Source organism: Bombus terrestris, chromosome 6 (genome assembly GCF_910591885.1).
Source record: "Bombus terrestris chromosome 6, iyBomTerr1.2, whole genome shotgun sequence".
Classification (NCBI taxonomy): Eukaryota; Metazoa; Arthropoda; class Insecta; order Hymenoptera; family Apidae; genus Bombus; species Bombus terrestris.
In genome coordinates this window covers 9,596,744-9,608,950 of record NC_063274.1, presented here as the reverse complement: position 1 = coordinate 9,608,950, position 12,207 = coordinate 9,596,744, and the positions used below count along the sequence as shown (strand labels likewise).

The window sequence follows — 12,207 nt, the reverse complement described above, 5'->3', positions numbered from 1 at the left end:
GGTGTTTCAATTCCCTCGACGTGATCCATTAAAATTATGTAAATAGAACAATGACGGCAGCACATAATGAAATTCTCCAGTGAAATAGATTGAGAGTTCGCATACTCGAATCTGCCTTCCCAGTCACCTTCCATATTTACTAAAAATATATATTTACGTGTGTGTATGCCTGGATAGTCTTTCGTAAACAGAGTTACTCCTTCATGCTGAAAAATGGATTAATGCGGATGGAGTGACGCGAAGAGAAGATACTTGACAGACCTTTGATATTCGATTGAAAATTCATATCGTAATGTTTAAAACGCATATCTCGTTACGGGGAAATATCGAAACAATTTCGACGAAAAAGAGTTTAGAAGAAAGCAAGAAGTTTTAAACGTTTTTACGAACTTGTTGAATAGTTCATTATTTTCGTAGTTTTGGAAAAGTAAAATGATCTGACAGTGCTGATATATTTTAAACGTAATTGTGTGTAGAAAGTTGAAACTTATTACCGAAATCTCGAATGACGAAATAAACTATGGTAGTAATGAAATTGTTACAATTGTCATTAGAGCACGATGAAATGTACATTGTTGTACAAAGTTGCATTGTTATAACTGTGAGAGATTTCGAAGTCACTCAACCATCGAGAAGTATACATGCTCCAAGTGTACAGTTCCATTCCCATTCGTTCCTATTCGTGAAATGAACAGCGCTGTTTTCGATTTCCCTAATTCTAATACAATTCTCTACAAGCAAGAATAACAAAGTCACTAATGTTTCAGAGGAACGATCAATGTTATAAATCATCTCGAATTTATCAAATTTCATTAAGAAAAATACATTTACTTTTAATTGCAGGATCAAGTAAATGGCCAATTTTGATAACATGAAATTAGTTGAAAATAAAAGTAAAAAATAAAAAGGGAAATACGATTCTCTCTAGAAAATCGATCCTCTCTAGCCAAGCTTCAATTCTTTCTTACAATGCAGCAGTGTAAAACTTATCCTACTTTAGAACATCGACGTTGTCGGGCCAGTTGCAAAGAAGAATTGCAGCTGACTGAACGAACTTGCGTTCTTTGTGACATGGCGGTTATTATTTAAAGCGCGATCACTGTCGGATCAATCGAACTTTCTGAGGTATACAGAAAACAATCGAAGGGTCAAAGTTTGTCGAGTCGATAAAAATTTACGAGCGAGAGACCGAGGAACGGTGCTCCACTTTACTTTGTTCCCCCTCATTGACGTCAAATATGTCCTGTTCACCCCGAATTCAGCCTAGTCACCCTTGTCGACATCGTTGTCGTCACGCTTGTCCCGCGTTTATTTATCAGAGAAGTTTATTCGTCCAGACGCTGCATATTGTCGGCTGATGAAAATCAGCCTCCCGGAACATTGAATAAACGATTCTGTACTATGCAGATCCGATTCAAACCGTTAGAAACGTTTTGCAATGAATCTTATACGTGTATGCTCCGATTACAGAGAAATGAGTCGTGAATGTTCTAAAATTGATGATATTCTCGTATGTTATGCACGTCTGTATACAATTAGAGTTTCATAGTTTAAAATGAGAAATGCAATTTACCAGAGGAAATGTCATTTCCTTAATACAAGAAATTAAAATAGATAACTCAATCGGAATTAGGATTTAATTGACATTTCCTACAGATAATATCCCTTTTAGCATTATTGATTACTGGTTAAAATAAATCAGTGATAAATTTTGTATCATACTGCTGAATTTTATACTGTAAAAAGATTTTTCAATATAATGACTCCGTTTCGCAATTTTCTTTCAATCAGGTAAGATACAGATAATTAGGTACCTTCTATCTTTTAGTTTTTATTTGAGTTCGAGTCTATGATCAGATAAACGTTACAGGTTGCAATACCTATTCCAAGTAGTTTATGATAAAATTGCTAAATCGTTCAAAATCGATCACTCCTAGAAACAGCTGGACACATGACTATTAATTAGATCCAATATTCCATCAACTTGGGTATAAACGTAACTCGCATACATCGTTGCAAAATTACATTTATCCCACAACGGTTGCAATATGAAATACACATGCAATCTCGGAAAGAATAAAATGAAACGAGGAAACAGCCCCACAAAGGTTTTCCAAAAAAAGAAAAAAAAGAGCTGCATCATGTAACACAGCCAAGGTAGGCGAGCTCGAAGAATGAAAGTTCGCGTTGTGCCGGGACTCGGAAACTTCGTCTTATTTCTCGTTTTCCCTTCGTGTTTCGGAGTACGCGTTATGCGAAAATGGAACGCGTAAGGGGGAAAAGTTCTCCTCTTTTTTTCTAGAGTCTATCGTCCCAGCTGGAAGTCGGACGCGTCAAAAGCACCCAATAACACACAATCGAGAAGTCGACTGCTCCCGCTGCCGCCACTCGATATTCAGGCAAAATGGGAACGCGCCGGTGGCTGTGTGTTATCGTTCCAGCCGCGTTACCCATTTTATATCCATCTACCGTGGAGCAGGCCGCCTGTGGCCCGTTCTGCCGCGCTGACAAAATAGATGATAAAAAAGCAGCTGAATCTACGACTGCCATGGCCACGCGTATTCCCTGTGAAACGGCGATTTCAAAGCTGGCATAGACCGCGATCTGCGTAGAAACGTCCGAATCTCGTAAACCTGTTTCTATCTATTTTATTTTTTAATTTGATTTTCCTTTCGTTCAGTTTCGTTCAGTTTTTTGTTTCCTGCTTTCTCTTTTCCTTCTCTTTCTTTTTCGAATGATACCGAGGGACGAACAAACGCCAGATTCGAAACCTTCAGATCAGAGAGCAGACGCGCGTGAAAGCTTTCATCCCTTCGAACGATAGGATCGTCGACGTACAGGAAATGGCCGAGCGAATCAATATTTCGAGATTGTTCATTAAATATAATCGTGCAAATAATACGTCGTCGGGTAAATAACGGATTGCTTGGTAATTAGAGATATTAATATCTGTTGTAAATAAACGAGGAAATTGAGAATCGTAGCAAACTTCACAGGAAAAACGTAGAGAGAAAAGATAGTATTGACTCGGTTATCGTGCTTTCTTTTTTTTTTTCTTCTTCGCAAACTAAAAATGAATGTAGTTTGGGTAAATATTGTGCGATGCCGATGCGAGGAGCAAGTTGAAATGGGTCGTACGGGTTTCAATATTCAATATTGTTCAATTATATTTTTAATCGTTTTTCTTTTTACCATTCCAGATTTCGAAATCTACGCTTCTATTCGGTGAAATCCTTCGTGGCTGTGTTTCCAAATCTACAATTGCATTTAACTAGATCTATATCATTGTAAAACTTTTGATCGACAGTAATTAATATTTCTCACTAAGGGTCGTCCAAAAAAGATGAAACACGTGTGGTGAAGGTCGATGAAACCATTCTTGTTGGATGGTCGCGTCGCGCGTTGGTCGCCTGTTTGTGGTCGAGATGAATCTTCGTTTTTTGCGGGAAAAATTCGATTCTCACGCGAAACCACACGCACGAACGATCAAATCCGGTTGACGTACCGTTGCACGGGCCGTTGCTTCGAGACATAACGCGATGAACTTTCGAACTCGATTCGAGACCCAGACTCCAGGCGTTTCAGAGACAAATAAATCAACGTGTAAATCCGTCTGTCGGCGGATGACGCCAACCGACGTTATATCGCTGTCATTATGGTACCGCATGAATTCGATTGCAGTGCTCGCTGAACATCCTTGGATGATGCACTTCTTGCAATATTTTGATACACAAACTTCTCAATGAATGTATGTTTAAGATGGCTAGTTATATTGTATACTACTTTTTTGCCAAATATATATTTGCAGTAAATATCTTGCAACTACTATGGTATATTACATTTTCAGATTGGCTGGAAATTTTACAGTGTAATCGCGATAACTGAAATTTTCTCATGCGAATGTAATTTTAAAATTTCAAAACACAGACAATACGTAAAAGTCTTTTATGATAAATTGACGAGTGTCCAAATGCTTTCGAACCACTATATATCAAATGATCCCGCGATCCCTCGAAACTCAAAACTTTTGCCAACACATTAAAATACATAAAATTGTTAGAAAATGGAGCACATCCGTAGTAAAGAAACGAAAGAAGAAGAAGAGGCAAAACAGAAGGAGCGACAGAAAGCAATACTCGACAACGTTTAGGACGACACCGCGATATACAACGACGATACGGAAGAAGTGATCCACCGCGAGCAATTTTATCCTCAATTTGTTAGGTAGAAAACGACGGCACTCTGACGCGTGCGAGTCACTCGCTTGCAGCACGGTAGACACGTCGAAAGGCTTGAGGCTCCGACAACAAGTGGTGTCGTAACGAGCTTTTTATGATGAATGTGTTGGCCCCCATGTGCGAAAACGTGACTTCCTAGAGCACGTGCTTACCTGGCCGGTTCGCGGCTCCTTGACCCGTGAAACGGCTTCGGGCATTGTTTTCCGTCGCGAATCTGCAGAGTTCACCCGAGATAAGAAACGTCGGAGTTGAAATATATGAGCTTCAGCTCGGATAGTCTATACTTGAAACTGCAACGCCTTCTTCAGTTGGGAGCCGATGAGATTCGAACCAGGATTAGGTAAAGCGATACGGAAACACAGGAATACGTAATGCAATGAAAGTACATTTCGAAAGGCTTCTTTGGAATAGTACTTTATACAAATAGCTATAGTTGGAATAGATATAGCGCGGTCGTAAAATTTGTCAGAAGCCAAGTTTGTACGTTTTAAGGGAGGAAATATATCGTTAGCTCGGAAGAATCATGGTACAGCTGCAAAATCGCAAATCCTCAGTTAGATGTTTTATTGATCAGACGAAGCATTTATCGCAATATGGTAATTAGATAACTGCAGAAACATTTGGTATTTTTAAAATATATTTCAATAATATTTACTTTAGTTGGAATAATATGATAATTTTGCAACAGTGTAGCCCTAAAATATTGGCATCCATATTCGATCATCTAATTTACAAAGTGATTATTGATAATCACAATGGATATTATAACTAAGAAGACTTTGAAGTAGAGTTTGTGTTGAAGTAGTATGGTAAAATATAGCGTTTTTGATCTAGTAGGTAGTCCTAATACTGTTTATAATATTAGATATGCGTCACTGTCAATGTATAATGGCAGGTGGGGGCGGATACCACTACTGAAGAATTTCGAACTACGGAGCAATAACGAGGATGTATGAGTAATCGCCAAAAGTTAAGTTACAGTAGTACAAACTAAAGTACATACTCCATTATATATTCGGTTTATCTATGAAATTGATTTTAATAAAATATGGACATTCAAATTCAACTGTCTTTACAGAAAATAAATTTCAATTTAATCACAGGTTAATTCGTTTGATGATGATTAACACTGATTCGTAGAATTCTGTTTCATAAAAAAGGTCCATTAATTTCAAGAATTTGAACGTCTACTTTTAGTAGCACATCTTATCACTGCGAACATATATTAGTCTTCTTCAATCGATAAATCTTCTTTCATAAGACTAAAATAAATTGCTCACACGAGCTATTCTAAATTATCTTTTGGCGAAGGAACTATTTTATGTAATTTGAATTTAATTACTTCTTTCCCAATAAAATACCTAATAAAATCCAATAAAATTTTACTGCAGATTTAATTAAATCTATTAGAGGAATGTTGGAAAATACGATGTCAGGTCATTTTGGTAACGATTTGTGTTCCAACGAGTCCGAAGAAAATATTCTACGGCTAAATCCGGGGGATTCGAAACGACGATGGCTGCATCGTTAGCCCGACGATACAAACAATTCTTTTCTACTGTGATACGAAAGTTCAATAGGATACGGCGCCGGCGACCTCGTTTCTCTCAAGCTTCGTCCCGTTATATCAAGGCAACCCGCAAATAATTTTTGTTTCTTTTTCCTTATTTTTTGTTTCTTTTTCCTTATTTTTTCTTCCTTTCCCTTCCCTCTATACCTTCCACAGTTCTTATTTTCGCTATTTTTCTTTCTGCATTTACTCGAATTGGATACCGATAGCTTTCGGCACTTTGTCGGATATCCCAGAGTTGCTATCGAAACGAAAAATGCGACTCATCGGCTGACATTTGAATAATTCACGCTCAATCATATTTCTCGAAAAAACCAACGACCGTCCGCAAGGAAATCGCATTTTCGAAAATACAAGAAATATTCGTCGGGCCGATGGGATTCTGCGTGACGCACGATCTCATTTTCCTGCATTAACACGCACAAAACGAAGGATCGCTTATTACGCAATTTCCCAATTTTCGTTCCATCAATTTAATTCTCAATAGCCTCGCTGTCGCTCCGATTATTTTTACATTAATTATAGCTCATAGTATATACAGGGTGTCGATTAACTACATGTATTTCGATCTTTTTTTATTGGACACGTGAACATAATACAAATATGTTTTCAAATTAATCTCCTAACGAAGTGAAAATTTCGTGAAATACGATTGTCGTTAATGAGCGATTGATCGTATTCAACTGTCACTTCTTGCGTTTATAGTGAACGATCTATAAAGATATACCTATATCTTTTTACAAACTATTCTGCTAGTGAGTACTTGAGTCCACAAAAAGCTTTTAGAGTATGTACTGTACAAATATTACTAGAGTTTTTCATTTCGAACACCTATGTCGAGATCAAGCAAACAGAACATCCTGTTATACATTGCATAAGAGATGAAGTTTTAATTCGTTTGCAATGATACATGGAACAATATGCGGCGTACCAATGGACCCTGTCATCGAGACAATAAACTGATAGGCTTCATACGTTGTTCATTACAATTTTCACTCGGTAAATTGTTTCACCACCAGCCATTTCGTTGGCTGCGAAACTTTCACGGGCAGTGATCCTTTTATCGTAACCATAGCTATATTAAGGCACGTAATAATAAAAGAGAAATGAGTAAATCATCGTCGGGTTTCTCACATATCGGATAATGATCTCTACGTTCGTATCTAGATCGACGAGAATTGGAGGCAAAGCAACTATTATTAGAAAATATTTGAAATTCTATCTTGGAGCTTCGTATTAGATAGGATGTGTAACGTTCATATTAACTTTTGACACGTTATTCGAGTCTACAGACACAAAGTATTTTGTTTAGTAGAAGTATCTATGGAGTTCTATCTATATCTAGTGCGAAGTTCGATGACTCGTGGTTAAAATTGTAAAAATGTAGGAAAGATTTAAAGCATTACAGCATATCTGCTACTATTCGTAACATCTGCTCGTGATTAGATTTCATGAAAGAAAAGAACAAGAAGCATACCTGCATGTAATCTTCGTGTAAGAAGAATCTACGTAGTCACCTGGAACAGAAGAAAACAGGCGAGATTAAATAACATATGCAGACATTAAAGATAAGCGATATTGTACTCGATCCCATTCATCACAAATTAATCACTGTTTTATTCAACTCTGACACTCTAACAACACAGCCAAACATTTGGCCAAACAATTACCTTCCCTAACTATTGAGCTATTGAGCGAGCTGTTGTCTTATTTAACGCATTAACAAGAAAGCGATAAAAAAAGACTACAAAAGATTATAATGTATGAAAAGATCTCGATGTAATCTCGACGGCTTTTAAGTAGCGTCGTGGACAAGAAGCCTCAAGGTTTGTCATGTAAATCGTAATCCTGGCATCGAGGATTGAAAGGCAGCCCCACCGACGAGCATCCCTCTCTTTCGGTCCTACCTCTTTCTCCTATTATCATCGAAAGCGGATTCGAGCGCTTCGGTAACTTCCAGCGAAGAATTTATTATAATCGCATTCAAGAGCGTCTTATGGCAACGACTGCAAAGTAGCTAGCTATTCCACGCGGTGCAGGCCCGAGATGGCCGGGAGGAGCGCGACAGGGAAGCTGATTGAAACTCTGAAACATTTGCTCCGTTGGGTAACTTAGCAGCCAATCGTCGCAGATAAGTCGGTCTCCTCAGTTAACGGTTTCCTTAATTAACCGTGTACTGCCTCGCGGTTCGCGTTCCTCGTGACGAAAACGACGAAGACGACGACGAAGAGAACGACGAAGAGGACGGATATCGAGAACTTTTACCCCACCGAGCTGCGCTCCCCTAACTGCCACTCTATTAATTCACCATTATCGTGAAAGTATAGCAACAAACCGAGGCCTCGACTCGCAGGACGGCCGCGAGTTAATAGCTTCTCTCCGTTCTTCGCTACCGCTTAATTGCCAGCTAGATAACGCTCGAATTCCGCGCGATTCGTTCCCGCCCGAGATAAATACAAGCCCAGGTTACGTAATTAAGATCGAGACGATCGGCGCGCTATTTCGACCGACACGATGTATTTTCCATGGCGATGCAGTGCTTCCCGATGAAACCCTTAACTGAGTATAACTTACGATATCATTCAGGTCTTCCTTATGAACGATTGGATATCACTGGGCTGTTCGACGTACTATCGTACTTTTGGCTTCTTTTTCGCAGTGGTAGGGTAAATTGCTCGTCTGCCGACGAGAAACTTCTTCGTGTACTTGCTATAAACGATCTTCGAGGAGCCAGAGGAGAGAAAGAATCGATTGATTCCAGGGTTGCTGGAGATTGGAGTTTACGGATACAAATGAAACGTTCGGTTAAATCGAACGATTTAATTATCGACCGAGGTGCCGGTTCTTTACTGTGATTACTTCCTATAGGGTTGGATGAATTAATAAATGGACTTAATCTGGTTCAGCTTTACCAAAGAATTGTAAACTGTTCGTTTTATGCATCAATTAATTTCTATAGTTTGTGTTTCAGCGACTGCGATATTTGTGTTCAAGTGTGCTGTTTTCTGCTGACAAATAAATCTTATTCGCTGTGTGCTCTGTCATAATTTATCATACGTACTCGGGGTTGCAACTATACTAACTGTCCAGAATAGAAATTAAATTATCCTATGGATTTCAAAAAGGGGTATACGAAAGCAATTTATAACTTTCCAATGTTTGATCAATGTACCATATGACCAATAAATCGTATTTACATTTCTCTCGATATTTTGAACTTTCTTGTCTATCTCATCTCACAAGATCAATGCTTCGTCAAACGAAACTACTGTACAGTTTGCACCCATTCACGCGCAGGAATCACATTTCAGCTGCCTTCAACGGATACGTCCCTAAAGCATACGTTTCATGTTCAAACGGCTTCGTAATTCGAGCTCCTAATGTTGTGTTTCATTTCAATTACAGGTTAATTTTACTATAATCTCGTATAGCACAAATCGAGTCGAATGTAATGCGCGAGTAGAAAAGATTCTATTTAGTTCATTACAGAAATTATCGACAGGATCTATGTGGTTATAAATACTACGTGAATTATACGATAATTTATTATAATTACAGCTGGTTTATTTCCTTCATTGTGATAATAATGCTGTTACGGTTACTGGACAACTAATAGCCCAGTGTAGTTTTTAGATAGCTAACCATTTTAACTCTAACCGTTGTTAAAGCAGCTTAAATCTAACAATCAAATGAGACGTGTACTTTTTGCGTTGTAGCTGTAGTTAATGCTATGTAATTGAAGTTAAACACATGTGGGCGTTAATTTTTCAAAACTGTTCTTTTCTATTATGAATTGCGCACGCATAGACCGTTAATTATACAAGCTCAAAAGTATTACCGTTATTGGCAGACTTTTACCATAAACGTTTGCTGAAATTTTCTATTTTTGTTATTCATTCGTTAATTTTTTAAATTTCTCATTTTTCTGTTTCAATTTTCACGGAAATGAAAATATCATGAAGAGAACGCTTTAGTATTCCTAATTTCTCCATAAATTTGTAAAAATTCATACTATGCATGTTATACGTATGCAGTGTATATTGATTATACGTAATATTTGAAATTTTAATAACTGTACATTCGTGTTAACAATCTATAATGACAGTCAGTTTAATTCCTAGAAAGGACTATTTCTAACATATGAATTATTGTTGGATACACGTATGGTATTTCATTAACCCTGCGGAGGTCGCGACCGTGAAAATTGCTTCAAAAGTCGCATTAAATCGTATCTAAGAAATGCAATAACTTAAAATTTATGCTACGATGCATATTTTTGCGAAAAAACTATATAAATATAGGAAAAGTCCAATTGTACTAAAATTAATACAATATACATTGATATATTTACAGTATATATAAACTACATAATTACGAATTTAAATACAAAGTATGAACTTAAAAATATTTGGGATTAGACTTTATATGTATTTGTCAAATCAGCCGCAATTTTCGAGTGGTTAAATCAAATTCTAGTGTAAACCATTTCCCAACGAACATACCTTTATCTATACCTTCAATTTATACGAGCACACTTTGCTTGCGGATAGAAAAATAGTGTTAGAGACATACGGTGGAACTATTTCAATTCTAACACCCTGCATACAAAAAAGAAATATCCAAAAGAATCACAAACTAACGAATATTCAAAGTAGAGAATTAAATGTTTTATTATTATTCGATACTAAATGAAAAATGTAAAATTACTGTTTGCATTGTGATGGTATTATTACAAGACAATATTAACAGAAAATTTGCATGTGGAAATTTCACCCGTGAGAGCCTTTAACGAAAATGCGTTGAGAATGCATATTATGCTAAAGTGCATTATGAAAAAATATCGATGACACGCAAGCAGATTTAACAATTACGTGGCATGATCAAATATACGTAACAGAATTAACTGAAGTAACGGAGCGAGCCGGTTCTAGAGGCGTTCCTCGATCGCAAGTCGACACTTCCGGCCATCTAGAAGGGGTTGCGCGAGCAGGAACGGGGCCACGAAGGTCGACGTTGATCCACTCGCGTTTCTCCTGCGTGGAGAAAGTCATTAACTGATTAAACGAACATATATACTGCTGGTTTTTATAACGCGATATCGGCCAGCTGAATATTCAAAGCCGGCGTCACGCCTCTTCCGTGATTTGATTAATTGTCCCGACCTACTGCGGCCAGAATTCTTTTCTTTGCGAGCAGCTGCGTTTCCATGCTGCAAGAATATTTGTCGACTATGTTTTTGGAAAACAGTACAATGCAAAGAAAGATGCAAATGTAGACAGAAAGATTTAAGGGCGAAACGGACTAAGCTATGTTAATTTAACGAAAATTGGTTTAACGCCGAGGAAATATATGCGTCAAGTGATGCAAGGGCGAGTTGTATGTTTCTAAAAGTAAGCGGTGATAAATTATAATTTCATTGTTAACTACGATGGAACTATCATAGTGGAGATATTGTGAAACGATATGACAGGGTTACGAAATTCCAGAGAAAGAGGAGAATTATTCATCAAAATCTTGGCTCCAATTGTAAGCTCCGAAACTTAAAGGATTCTACATCATAGTAATACTGTATTACGTGACATGCACCTGTTGAAGAATATGATTTATTGACACGAATACGATTCATCTCGTGCTCTCTAGATTATTCTATAAACCTGTCAACTCCATTCTACAGCCTTTAGCAATTCTATGTTTATTAATTTACTTCCTCCGCCGTCAGCATGGATATGAAATAAATAACGAATCCACTTCGAGAATCTAAAAATCGGTCGAACAACGCTCACAATCAACCTTATATTCGTATTCGCAGCTTCAATCAGAGCGTCGCAATCAAAAGGCAAAGGACAGAGCTCGAATAAGAAGAACGAACGTCTGGAATAAAACACGATTGAACATTTCGATTGAGCCAATAGGAAGCAGAGAAAGCGGTGTGGTGAAGTGGTGTTTCAAAAGACCAAGATGTTTGGAAGGATAAGGGGGAAAGGGCACGAGAAAACGACAAGTGCGGTAATAGAGGAAAAATTGGTGTTCGTAAGGACGTAGAAAATCCAGTAGTCGTTTAATTTAAAGGTTTGCTTATTAAAAGCTAAATGGGGTGCGGCATTCGAATGCTACAGGGAAATCGTATGGTCACGAAGCTTGGTTTCTCAAAGACGCCGGGATTAAAGCACGAGAAGTTCGGTTGGGACGATAACAATCGACGATTTGGATCCATAATCCGCATGCCTCGTGCTCGTCCAAACAGTTTAACTTGAGCAAAACTTTGGCCTCAAAACCCGTGTGATAAACGATCGAAGTTCCTCCTTTCATCGGCTGGCGTCGGTGGTCGTTCAACGAATGCTCTGGATTCCGGCACGTCATTGACGCCTCACCTCTCTTGCGCGTCGTTGTCGCGCTCCT

The 12,207-nt window shown here is 38.0% G+C and overlaps 1 protein-coding gene across 3 annotated transcripts in view; it reads right to left on the bottom strand.

The window, feature by feature from the left end:
• Positions 1-12,207, bottom strand: part of LOC100647898 — a 413,467-nt gene that overhangs the window by 161,367 nt on the left and 239,893 nt on the right. For all 3 annotated transcript variants that reach the window (XM_048406733.1, XM_048406735.1, XM_048406734.1), the window contains one exon: positions 7,286-7,325. The gene's annotated coding sequence lies outside the window, so the exon portion shown is untranslated. The remainder of the gene's footprint in view (positions 1-7,285; positions 7,326-12,207) is intronic.